The sequence below is a fragment of the Theropithecus gelada genome, chromosome 8, assembly GCF_003255815.1.
Source record: "Theropithecus gelada isolate Dixy chromosome 8, Tgel_1.0, whole genome shotgun sequence".
Classification (NCBI taxonomy): Eukaryota; Metazoa; Chordata; class Mammalia; order Primates; family Cercopithecidae; genus Theropithecus; species Theropithecus gelada.
In genome coordinates, this window is record NC_037676.1 from 100416124 (window position 1) to 100427976 (window position 11853).

Genomic DNA, 11853 nt, shown 5'->3' on the forward strand with positions numbered 1-11853 from the left:
TTCCCCTGGAGAGCTGTGGCGCCCTGCGCGAGTTTCCCAAAATTCGCCTTTTGTGTCTGTGTTAGCGTGAACTTGTGAGCCGAGTTTGCACTGAGAGCGCGAAAAACAGGTCTAATTTTTAAAAAGTATTTCTGCTGTTAACGCTGGATCTTGGTATAAATGTCCAGAGACAGACCACTGAAAATATTAGGCGCTGAAAATCCCCACCTAATCAATCAGACCAGTGGGTAAGCTACGTGAGGGAAACCTCTTCCCCTCCTTAATTAAGCCTCACCAAAAAACGCGTGCTATACCAGGAATCATTTACATATATGTATTTAATACTCACAAAATTTCCATGAGATAGTAACCCTTTTATTGTCCATTTTACGTATCTAGGGTTGTTGTCAGAGCTAGGACCAGAGCCCAGGTAACTTAGGTCTCTTCACAAAGTTGATTCAGGCCGGATGCGGTGGCTCACACTTGTAATCCCAACACGTTAGAAGTCCGAGGTGAGCGGATCACCTGTCAGGAGTTCGAGACAGTCTGGCCAACATGGTGAAACCCCGTCTCTACTAAAAATAAAAAAATTAGCCAGGTGTGGTGGCTCGTGCCTGCAATCGCCAACTACCTCGGGAGGTTGAAGCAGGAGAATCGCTTGAACCTGGGAGGCAAAGGGAGCAGTAAGCTGAGATCGGGCCACTGCATTCAACTGCCTGGGTGACAAAGCGAGACTCCGTCTCAAAAAAAAGTAAAAAGGCCGGGCGGGGTGGCTCACGCCTGTAATCCCAGCCCTTTGGGATGCCGAGGCGAGCGGATCACAAGGTCAAAAGATCGAGACCATCTTGGCCAACATGGTGAAACCCTTTCTCTACTAAAAAGACAAAATTAGCTGGGCTTGGTGGCGCGTGCCTGTAGTCCCAGCTACTTGGGAGGCTGAGGCTGGAGAATCACTTGAATCCAGGAGATGGAGGTTGCAGTGAGCAGAGATCACGTCACTGCATTCCAGCCTGGTGACAGAGTGAGACTCCATCTCAAAAAATAGTAATAATAATAATAAATAAAATAAAAATAACGTTGATTCAAGTGTGTGCCCCTCTTTGCTGAGAAATTAACCAAGTTGAATTAGATTATCATAGTACTTGCTTTAATATTTAGTCATAAATTACTTAATACTGCAAATCCAGATATTTGTCTTCCTCTACTACCCTCGTTCTATAAACAAACTCTTTTTGTTTTTTACTAATTTTAGAACTAACAGATAACTAGTTCTCTGACTTAAAGAAACTGAGACCTGGAGAAGTTGTGGTGCTGCTACCTGATAGAGTAAAAGTTGAAACATCAGTCCCCCTTTTAATCCTGTGTTCTTTATTTTTTTTTCCTGGTTCACGTTTCATTTGCGGTTGTCATCCTATTATAAAAACTGAATCCTCAAGAGCATTTTCCATTGCAATTCACTCCACGTACCATTTGGAAATGTTTATAGTCTGCCACTGACATTAGACATTCAGATATGAATCTTTTTTTTCCATTATCGTCAAACATTTTTCTTGATATGCAGAGAACTACACCCTACCTTCAGTAGGCTAATAGTCATGTTGAGAAGGCAAGACCTATAAAGACAATTAGTACAACTCTAACTGCCATGTGAAGTTGTCGTTACAGATGTTACGTGTTTATTCCACAAACTACCATGTGCCATCAGCTGTGTTGAGCCTGTGGTCATAAAAGATTCCTTCAGAAACCTTGCTGTCTGTTGTCTGAAGGAAGGTATAAGCAAATAGCATAATGTGTTTATTTAACAAATAGATATGATGAATTCTTCCTCACTCCAGGCAATAAGAATATACAAAGACATGGTGACTGTTCTTAAAGAGCCTACTATCTAGCTAGGCCTTAAAGGAGAGTAATATAGGAATAATTAATTTTGTATAGACTTTCTTGTACTTTTCACAAACCTTAACTCATGGTTACAATAACCTCATAGGCATTATTATCCTTATGTTACAAGGGCTAAGATTAGAGAGAAAAGTTGTTAAATAATTTAGTAAAGGTTAGACAGGTCAGAGCTGAGATTTGAAGTCAAGCACTTTGCAGGATTAACTGAAATCAAGGAGGGGATGCATTCTAGTCAGAGAAGAGCAGAAGCAAAGCTAAAAGGTGCTCGCTTCAGCAGCACGTATACTAAAAATTAGAACGATGCAGAGAAGTTAGTATGACCCCTGTACAGCAATGACACACAAATTCGTGAGAAAAAAAAAAAAAAAAAAAAAAGCTAAAAGGAGACAAGAGTGGTTAGAACAGTTTGGCTGGAATATAGCATTCATGAGAAGGAAAGATAAAAAAAGAATACAAAAGAAAAGTGGAATGTTAAAGCTTTAAATGTTACAGTTGTAAGTTTGCTTTAGAGTGGAATTATAAGAAATCATTTTACACTCAAATTTTACTGTCTTTTCTAACCTTTTCCCAGAAATTTATTTAAATCCCTGGAAATTCCTTGTCCATTACTGAATCGCCTTTGGGAGAATGAATTCTGAATGGAAGAGGCGTGTTGATCAGTGATGCCATTGGGACCTGAAAACAGTGAAGGCTCTAAAATTAAATAGCCACCAGGAAAATTAAAGTTAGATATAAAATATTAAATTATTTCTAGAGATGGGATCTCACTATGTTGCCCAGGCTGGTTCTGAACTCCTGGCCCCAAGTGAACCTCCTGCTTCAACCTCCTAAAGTACTTGGTTATAGGTGTGAGCTGCTGTGCCCAAGTTTTTATTTATTAATTTAGGAGAGAGGAGATGGAAGGAGAGCAGAGAAAAGAGCACAAAGCTTTTTTTTTTTTTTTTTTTTCTTGAAGGACAGATTGACAGTGTGTCAAAACAGAATGAACATACCTATATAAGCATTTTCGTGTGAAGATATACAAGATGACAGTGGCTTCCTCAGGAAAATGGGATTGGAGGTTGGAAGGAGGTAGAGAAGTACTTTTTATTAAAATTCCCTTCTGTGCTATTTGAGTTTTTTGGCCCAGTGATTCAACTTTTAGGAATTTATCCTGCAGAAGCAGTCACAGAGTTGCTTGAAGACATGGGAACAAGAGTATTTATTTCAGCTTTATTTATTTGTTTTTTGAGACCGAATCTCCCTCTGTTGCCCAGGCTGGAGTGCTGTGGCGTGATCTCGGCTCACTGCAACCTCCACTTCCTGGGTTCAAGCAATTCTCCTGCCCAGCTAATTTTTGTATTTTTAGTAGAAACACGGTTTCGCCATGTTGGCAAAGCTGGTCTTGAACTCCTGGGCCCAAGCAATCCACCTGCCTCGGCCTCCCAAACTGCTAGGATTACAGGCATGAGCCACCATGCCTGAGCAGCATTATTTATAACAGCAAAAAATTAGAAACATCAAATGCTCATCATTCTTAAACAATATACAGTCATGCACTGCATAACGTTTTGGTCAATCATGGACCACATACACAACAGTGGTCCCATAAGATTATAATACATTCTTTTTACTGTATGTCTTCTGTGTTTAGATACACAAATGCCACTGTGTTACTGTTGCCTACAGGTACAGTAGCATGCTGTACGGATTTGTAGCCTAGGAGCAACAGGCTACACCATATAGTCTAAGTGTGTAGTAGGCTGTACCATTTAGGTTTGTGCAAGTTCACTCTGATGTTTCAACAACAATGAAATCGCCTAACGATGTAGTTTTCAGAATGAATCCTGGTCATTAAGTGATGAATGACTATATATTTGTATAGGCATAGAAAACAGACTAGAAAACTATATATTTGTAGAGGCATAGAAAAAAGTCTGGAAAAGTCAGATATCATCAAAATGTAGAGAGATGAGAAGAGTGGGTCATGAGGAAGGGACCTTTACTTTTTCTTTAGGTTTTTTTAGTACTGCTTGAATTATTTTACAGTAAGCATTAATTATTGTTACATAAAAAATCCTTTTTTAATATTAATAAAGTGTTCATTTGCAATAAATGTGTCATGAAACATCAATTACTCCTCAATATAATACTTCTCAAAGTCTGGCTCTCAGATCACCTGCATCAAAATCAACGATTCAAACTCCTGGACCCCACCTAGCCCTATGGAAGAAATCTCTGGGTGTGGATCCTGGGAATCTGAGTTTAGCAGTCATCCTAGATGATTGTAATAATTACTAAAATTTGAGAATTAGAGACCTAAAGAATGAGATAGCCAAATTGGTTCTGAGACATACCTGCTTAGACAGAGGTATAAATTAAACAATAATGATCCCTTGTATTGAGTGCTCTACTTTCAAAGCTTTTTTTTTTTTTTTTTTTTTTTTTTTTTGAGACAGAGTCTTGCTCTGTCACCCAGGCTAGAGTACAATGGTGCAATCTTGGCTCACTGCAACCTCTACCTCTCAGGTTCAAGCACTTCTCTTGCCTCAGCCTCCCAAGTAGCTGGGATTACAGGCACCTGCCACCATGCCCAGCTAATTTTTTGTATTTTTAGTAGAGACGGGTTTTTGCCATGTTGGCCAGGCTGGTCTTGAGCTCCTGATCTCGTGATCCACCCGCCTCGGCCTCCCGAAGTGCTGGGATTACAGGCATAAGCCACCATGCCCCGCCTTTTTTTCCTTTCTTTTCTTTTTTTGAGACAGGGTCTTACTGTGTCACCCAGGCTGGAGTACAGTGGCACAGTCATGGTTCACTGCAACCTCAACCTCCCTGGCTCAAGGGATCTTCCCACCTCAGCTTCTGAGTAGCTAGGACTACAGGTGTGTGCTGTTGTGCCTAGCTTATATATATATATATATATATATATATATATATATATATATATAAAATATTTATTGTACAGACAGGTTTCACTATGTTGCCCGAGATGGTCTTGAACTCCTAGGCTCAAGTGATCTTCCCATCTTGGCCTCCCAAAGTGCTGAGATTACAAGAACTTGCCTCAAAGCTTTTGTTTTATTTTTTGAGACCAGGTCTCACTCTGTCATCCAGGTTGGAGTGCAGTGGCACAGTCACAGCAACCTCGACCTCCTAGGCTCAAGCAGTTCTCCTGTACCAGTCTCCAGTGTAGCTGGGACCACAAGTACATGCCACCATGCCCAGTTAATTTTTAAATTATTTCTAGAGATGAGATCTCACTATGTTGCCCAGGCTGGTTTTGAACTCCTGGCTGCAAGTAAACCTCCTGCTTCAACCTCCTAAACTACTAGGGTTATAGGTGTGAGCTGCTGTGCCAAAGTTTTTATTTATTAATTTAGGAGAGAGCAGATGGAAGGAGAGCAGAGAAAGGAGCACAAAGCTTTTTTTTTTTCTTTTTTTTCTTTTTTTTTTTTTTATCTTTTTTGAGACAGAGCCTTGCTCTGTCACCCAGGCTGGAGTATAGTGGCAGTGATCTTCACTCACTGCAGCCTCTGCCTCCCGGGTTCAAGCGATTCTCCCACCTCAGCCTCCCGAGTAGCTGGGACTACAAGCACCCGACGCCATGCCCGGCTAATTTTTGTATTTTTTGGTGGAGTCGGAATTTCACCATGTTGGTCAGGCTGGTCTCAAACTACTGACTTCAAATGATCTGCCTGCCTTGGCCTCCCAAAGTGCTGGGATTACAGGTGTGAGCCACCGCGCCTGGCCACAAAGCTTTTAAATATTCACTTTCTTCCAAAGTAATCAGGAGAGTTGCTGTCCCTGTTTTACAGAATGATTAAAGTGCACGAGGTAACTTTTCTGAGGCACTTTTCTTTATATGATACCAAGTATCCTGTCCCAATTATGTGCTATGGTTTGAATATTTGTTTTTGTTTTTTTTTTTTTTTTTTTTTTGAGGCGGAGTCTCGCTCTGTCGCCCAGGCTGGAGTGCAGTGGCCAGATCTCGGCTCACTGCAAGCTCCGCCTCCCGGATTTACACCATTCTCCTGCCTCAGCCTCCCGAGTAGCTGGGACTACAGGCGCCCGCCACCTCGCCCGGCTAGTTTTTTGTATTTTTTAGTAGAGACGGGGTTTCACTGTGTTAGCCAGGATGGTCTCGATCTCCTGACCTCGTGATCCGCCCGTCTCGGCCTCCCAAAGTGCTGGGATTACAGGCTTGAGCCACCGCGCCCGGCTGGTTTGAATATTTGTGTCCCCTCCAAAATTTATAGGTTGAAACCTAATGCCCCAATGCGATAGTGTTAGTAGGTAGAGCCTTTAAGAGGTAATTAAGTCATGAGGGCAGAGCCCTGATGAATGGATTAGTGCCATAAAAAGGGCCGTGAGAAGGTTCGTTGTCTCTTTTGCCCTTCTGCCTTGTGAAGATGAATTATTCCTACCTGCAGAGGATGCCGCATTCCAGGCATCATCTTAGAATAAGAATCACCAAACCTGCTGGCACCTAGATATTGGGCTTCCCAGCCTCCAGAACTGTGAGCCAGTAAATTTCTGTTTATAAATAAACCAGTCTCAAGTGTTCTGTTAAAGCAGCAGGAAAAGACTAAGATACTATGTGTCCTCACTATACTTTAAAGAAAGGACTTAGTTGCTTTCTCCTACGGATCTTACCATGATTTTGTACTGGAAACCACTGATGCCCAAAGCACTCATTTTGTGTATGAATCATGACCACAAAATGGGAATGCCTCCTAGGAAATCTTAACTGAATCCACTGTATCTCTCTTTGGAGACAGACTTGAGGCCTTGGTTTCTCTGTCTCTCTGTTTCTCTCTCTCTCTTTCTTTTTTTTTTTTATTTTTTGGTAGAGATGGAGGTCTCACTTTGTTGCCCAGGCTGGTTTCAAACTGTTCCTGAAGCAGTCCTCCTGCCTCAGCCTCCCATAGTTCTGGGATTACAAGTGTGACCCACTGTGTCTGGTCAACATTTCTCTTTCATACCTGCATGACTTTGAGCAATTTTTAAAATCTCTGCGGCTGGGTGTGGTGGCTCACACCTGTAATCTCAGCACTTTGGGAGGCCAAGGTGGGCGGATCACCTGAGGTCAAGAGTTCCAGACCAGCTTGGCCAGCATGGTGAAACCCGTCTCTACCAAAAATACAAAAATTAGCTGGGTGTGGTGGCAGGTGCCTGTAATTCCAGCTACTTGGGAGTCTGAGGCAGGAGAATTGCTTGAACCCAGGCGGCGGAGGCTGCAGTGAGCTGAGATCGTGCTGCTGCACTCCATCCTGGGTGACAGAGTGAGACTCCATCTTAAAAAAAAAAAAAAATCTGTAAGCCCCCATGTCCTCATCAATAACACTAGATAAAATAGAATAGGCCAGGCGCAGTGGCTCCTGCCTGTAATCCCAGCACTTTGGGAGGCAGAGATGGGTGGATCACTTGAAGTCAGGAGTTCAAGATGAGCCTGACCAACATGGTGAAACCCCATCTCTACTAAAAATACAAATATTAGCTGGGCGTGTTGGCATGCACCTGTAGTCCCAGCTACTCAAGAGGCTGAGGCAGGAGAATTGCTTGAACCCAGAAAGCGGAGGCTGTAGTGAGCTGAGATTGCACCACTGCACTCCAGCCTGGGCAACAGAGTGAGACTCTGTCTCAAAAACAAACAAAAAAACTGGATAAAATGAAGATGTGTACCTCATAGTATTGGTGTGAGGATCACAGCAAATATTATAGCACCGATCACAGGGCCTTGTATAGGAAAACCAGGCAGTGGATATTCCTCAATCTCACTCCTACCTCCACACCACTGCAACCCATACATACCTTTTGCAGTTAATCACAACGGCACAAAACCTATACACTAGAGGGAGAAACACTTGCGATGCAAAAATGACAGCCAGATCCTTTGGTTCATGAATATTTTGTAAATATTTTCGCATACATACTTATTAGAGCAGGGGCTGGCAGACTTTCTGTTGAGGACAAAATAGTAACTATTTTAGATCTTTAGGTCCATATGGTCTCTGTGGCTACTCAGTTCTGTGGTTGTAGCACAAAAGCAGCCATAGACAATATGTAAAGGAATGGGCACAAATGTGTTCCAATAAAACTTTATTCACAAAATCAGGCAGCGGCTGAATCTGGTGTGCAGACTATAAGAAGATTACTATTATTGAACATAACTATTTTTAAGTCATATAGAGAATACCCTTATTCTAAAGAGATGTACATTGACATATTTGGGGTGAAATATCATGATTTTTTCCATTTATTTTCAAATAGTTCAAATAAAAATGTATGTAGATAGGCAGGTAGAACAAATGCAACAAAATGTTAATTGTTGAATTTAGGTAGAGGGTATATGAGTGTTCATTTTACTGTTCAACTTTTTGTAAATTTAAAAACCTTCATACCAAAAAGTTGGGAAATGTATATGCTTTAAGAAAGGACTTTGCCTTGGCCGGGCGCGGTGGCTCACGCCTGTAATCCCTGCACTTTGGGAGGCCGAGGCGGGCGGATCACGAGGTCAGGAGATCGAGACCATCCTGGCTAACAAGGTGAAACCCCGTCTCTACTAAAATACAAAAAAAATTTTAGCCAGGCGCGGTGGCGGGCGCCTGTAGTCCCAGCTACTCGGGAGGCTGAGGCAGGAGAATGGCGCGAACCCGGGAGGCGGAGCTTGCAGTGAGCCGAGATGGTGCCACTTCACTCCAGCCTGGGGGACAGAGTGAAGACTCCGCCTCAAAAAAAAAAAATAAATAAATAAAATAAAATAAAAAAAATAAAAAAAAAAAAAAAAAGAAAGGACTTTGCCATCCAGATGTTATTCTTTCTGATACTAGTCTAGCATTTCAGAGTGACTTTGAAAGAATACCAACAGGTAAATGTTGGACAGAATTAACACAAGGCCCTCCTTTGGTTTTCCTTCACCAAAATTGCCGCTCCAAGTTTCTGAGAACTGTATGCACCTGAAATTATTGTGCTTCTGGCTTTTACTTGCTATGAAAATTAAAAGTGAGAAGGCTGCATTTCCTGTTGAAGCAAGTACTAACAAGTTCATCTGATTTGTATTGGCCCATCTCCTTATTGTCGAGCAGTGAAAACTATCATATTCATTGTCATCTACTGTTTAGTGTTCAGATTAGGAAGCCGCCTATTATTGATTTCGAACTTAATTTGCCTAACTCATCCTTCATATTCTTGCCAGTCATCCTGGACATTAAACATGCTCACAAAGATCAGGAGAGGGAAGGACAATGAATCCAAATGAGAGAACCCTGTAAACTCAGTGAAAGCTGGTGGCCTTACAGCTAACTAAAATATACATAGACTGGGCACTGTGGCCTCATGCCTGTAATCCCGGCACTTTGGGAGGCCAAAGTGGGAGGATCACTTAAGCCCAGGATTTTGAGACCAGCTTGGGCAACATAGTGAGACTCCATCTCTATTAAAAAAAAAAAATTCGTTTTAATTAGCCAGGCGTGGTGGTTGGCATGTGCCTATACTCTCAGCTACTCTGGAGGCTGAGGTGGGAGGATCGCTTGAGCACAGGAGGTCAAAGCTGCAGTGAGCTGTGATCATGCCACTGCACTGCAGCCTAGGCAACAAAGCAAGACCCTGTCTCAAAAACAAACAAACAAAACCCATAAAACATTAAAACATATATACACCTATACAGAATTCTGAACAGGGGACAAGAGGGAATGAAGGTTACCTATTCATCTCTACCATTTCTGCCTCCACAATAATACGGAATCTGAAATACTTCTCTATTTCTTTCTGTTCAGACTGGCAGTGCTCCAGACTCTTAACAGTTTTGTTTTCTGGCCTTCACACTCTACGAATCCTGCTGGACTTGGTTAAAAATAGGCCAGATAAATGCTTTCTCCCATTTTTTTCTAAAACTTTTTTTAATCCAAGGAAGCATATGCTTTTTATATTCTAGGGTACAGAGAGCTCACAGTACTTTATTCACTATTTTACTGTGGAGAAGTGACACTTCTGGAAAGTAAAATGTTATCTAAAAAGTTTGGTCTTTTGGTTGATTTACATTTCTTAGAGTCAGTTTTTGAAATTTTACTATAACTGATATTCTTGTGTGTCTCTGTCCACAAGAGTATGAAGTTTTACATACCATTTTCAATGATTTGAAAAGCCTACAATGTACTTTTGTCCTTAATAAAGCCAGGAAGCACAGGCTAAGATGTCACATGTTTTTTGCTTTTAGTCAGAGTGATATTAATATAACACTGCGTGTCATGCTGATCAGAAAATATCACTGATTACTTAATGGATCAATGCATAATAAATGCAATTTTATGATAAAATCAAAACATAAGTATGCGGAAGAAAAATGATAAAAGGAGTCCTTGGAGGTGAAAAGATTTATGAATTACTGTCTATTTTCAGCTATAAAAATCGCAATATTAGGCCAGGCGAGGTGGCTCACGCCTATAATCCCAGCACTTTGGGAGGCCGAGGCAGATGGATCACTTGGGCCCAGGAGTTTAAAACCAGTCTGGGCAAGATGGCAAAACTCCATCTCTATTAAAAATACAAAAACTTAGCCAGGTGAGGTGGCCCGTGCCTGTAGTCCCAGCTACTCAGGATGCTGAGGTGCGAGAATTACCCGAGCCCGGGAAGTCGAGGCTGAGGTGAGCGGTGATCATGCCACTAAACTCCAGCCTGGGCAACAGGAGTGAGACCCTGTCTCAAAAAATAATAATAATAATAGTAATAATAAATTTTTAAATCACAGTATCAGTTATGACCTGGTATGAAGCTAGTCATCAAATAAGACTAAAGAAATAAGACAGGACAGGTAATTGTTGAGAAAGCAGTCAGGAAAAGGGGAGGTGGTATAAGTGTGTGTATTAGTTTGGAGACTTATAAGCAACAGAAACAAAGTAGCTCAACTAAGCAGAAAGGAAATTTATTTTGTAGTTCAACAGGCACAGTGGCTCATGCCTGTGATCCTAGCACTTTGAGAGCCCTAGGAGGGAGGAACACATGAGCTCAGGTGCAGTCTGAGACCAGCCTGGGCAACATGGTGAAACCTCGTCTCTCCAAAAAAACACAAAAGTTAGCCAGGCATGATGGCATGCCTTTAGTCTTAGCTACTTGGGAGGCTGAGGTGGGAGGATGGCTTGAGCCCGGGAGGTGGAGGTTGAGTGAGCCAAAATAGCGCCACTGTACTCCAGCCTGGGTGACAGAGCCAGATCCTGTTTCTAAACCAAAACCAAAACCAAAACCAAAACAAACAAACAAAAATGAACAAGAAGCCAGATCTGCATATGCAGGTCATGGGAGAAGCAGTACAAGTTATTAGTCACTGATTCAGAGCCCACCATGCAAACTGCAGGGTGGCACCTCAATCTTACCTTGTCTGGCACTATAATTGAGTGTTTTTTTTGACAGAGTCTTGCTATGTCACCCAGGCTGGAGTGCAGTGGCATGATCTCGGCTCACTGCAACCTCTGCCTCCCAGGTTCAAGCAATTCTACTGCCCCAGCCTCCCGAGTAGCTAGGATTACAGACATGCACCACTGCTCCCAGCTAATTTTTGTATTTTTAGTAGAGACGGGGTATCGCCATGTTGGCCAGGCTGGTCTCGAACTCCTGGCCTCAAGTGATCTGCCTGCCTCGACCTCCCAAAGTACTGGGATTACAGTCATGGGCCACCACACCCGGCCCCCTTTTTTTTTGAGTTGGAGTTTCACTCTTGTTACCCAGGATGGAGTGCAATGGCACGATCTTGGCTCACTGCAACCTCGCCTCCCAGGTTCAAGCAATTCTCCTGCCTCAGTCTCCTGAGTAGCTGGGATTACAGGTGTGCAGCACCACACTCAGCTAATTTTTTGTATTTTTAGTAGAGATGCGGTTTCACCATGTTAGGCAGACTGGTCTCCAACTCCTGACCTCCGGTGATGCACCCGCCTCAGTCTCCCAAATTGCTGGGATTACAGGCATGAACCACTGCGCCCGGCCTTGGCCAAATATTCAAGGTGC

The 11853-nt window shown here is 42.4% G+C and overlaps 1 non-coding gene across 1 annotated transcript; it reads left to right on the forward strand.

The window, feature by feature from the left end:
• The first annotated feature begins 2139 nt into the window (after window positions 1-2139).
• LOC112630846 lies at window positions 2140-2246 on the forward strand. The gene has a single exon (XR_003120977.1). It is a non-coding gene; the product is annotated as a U6 spliceosomal RNA (small nuclear RNA).
• The last annotated feature ends 9607 nt before the right edge of the window (window positions 2247-11853 follow it).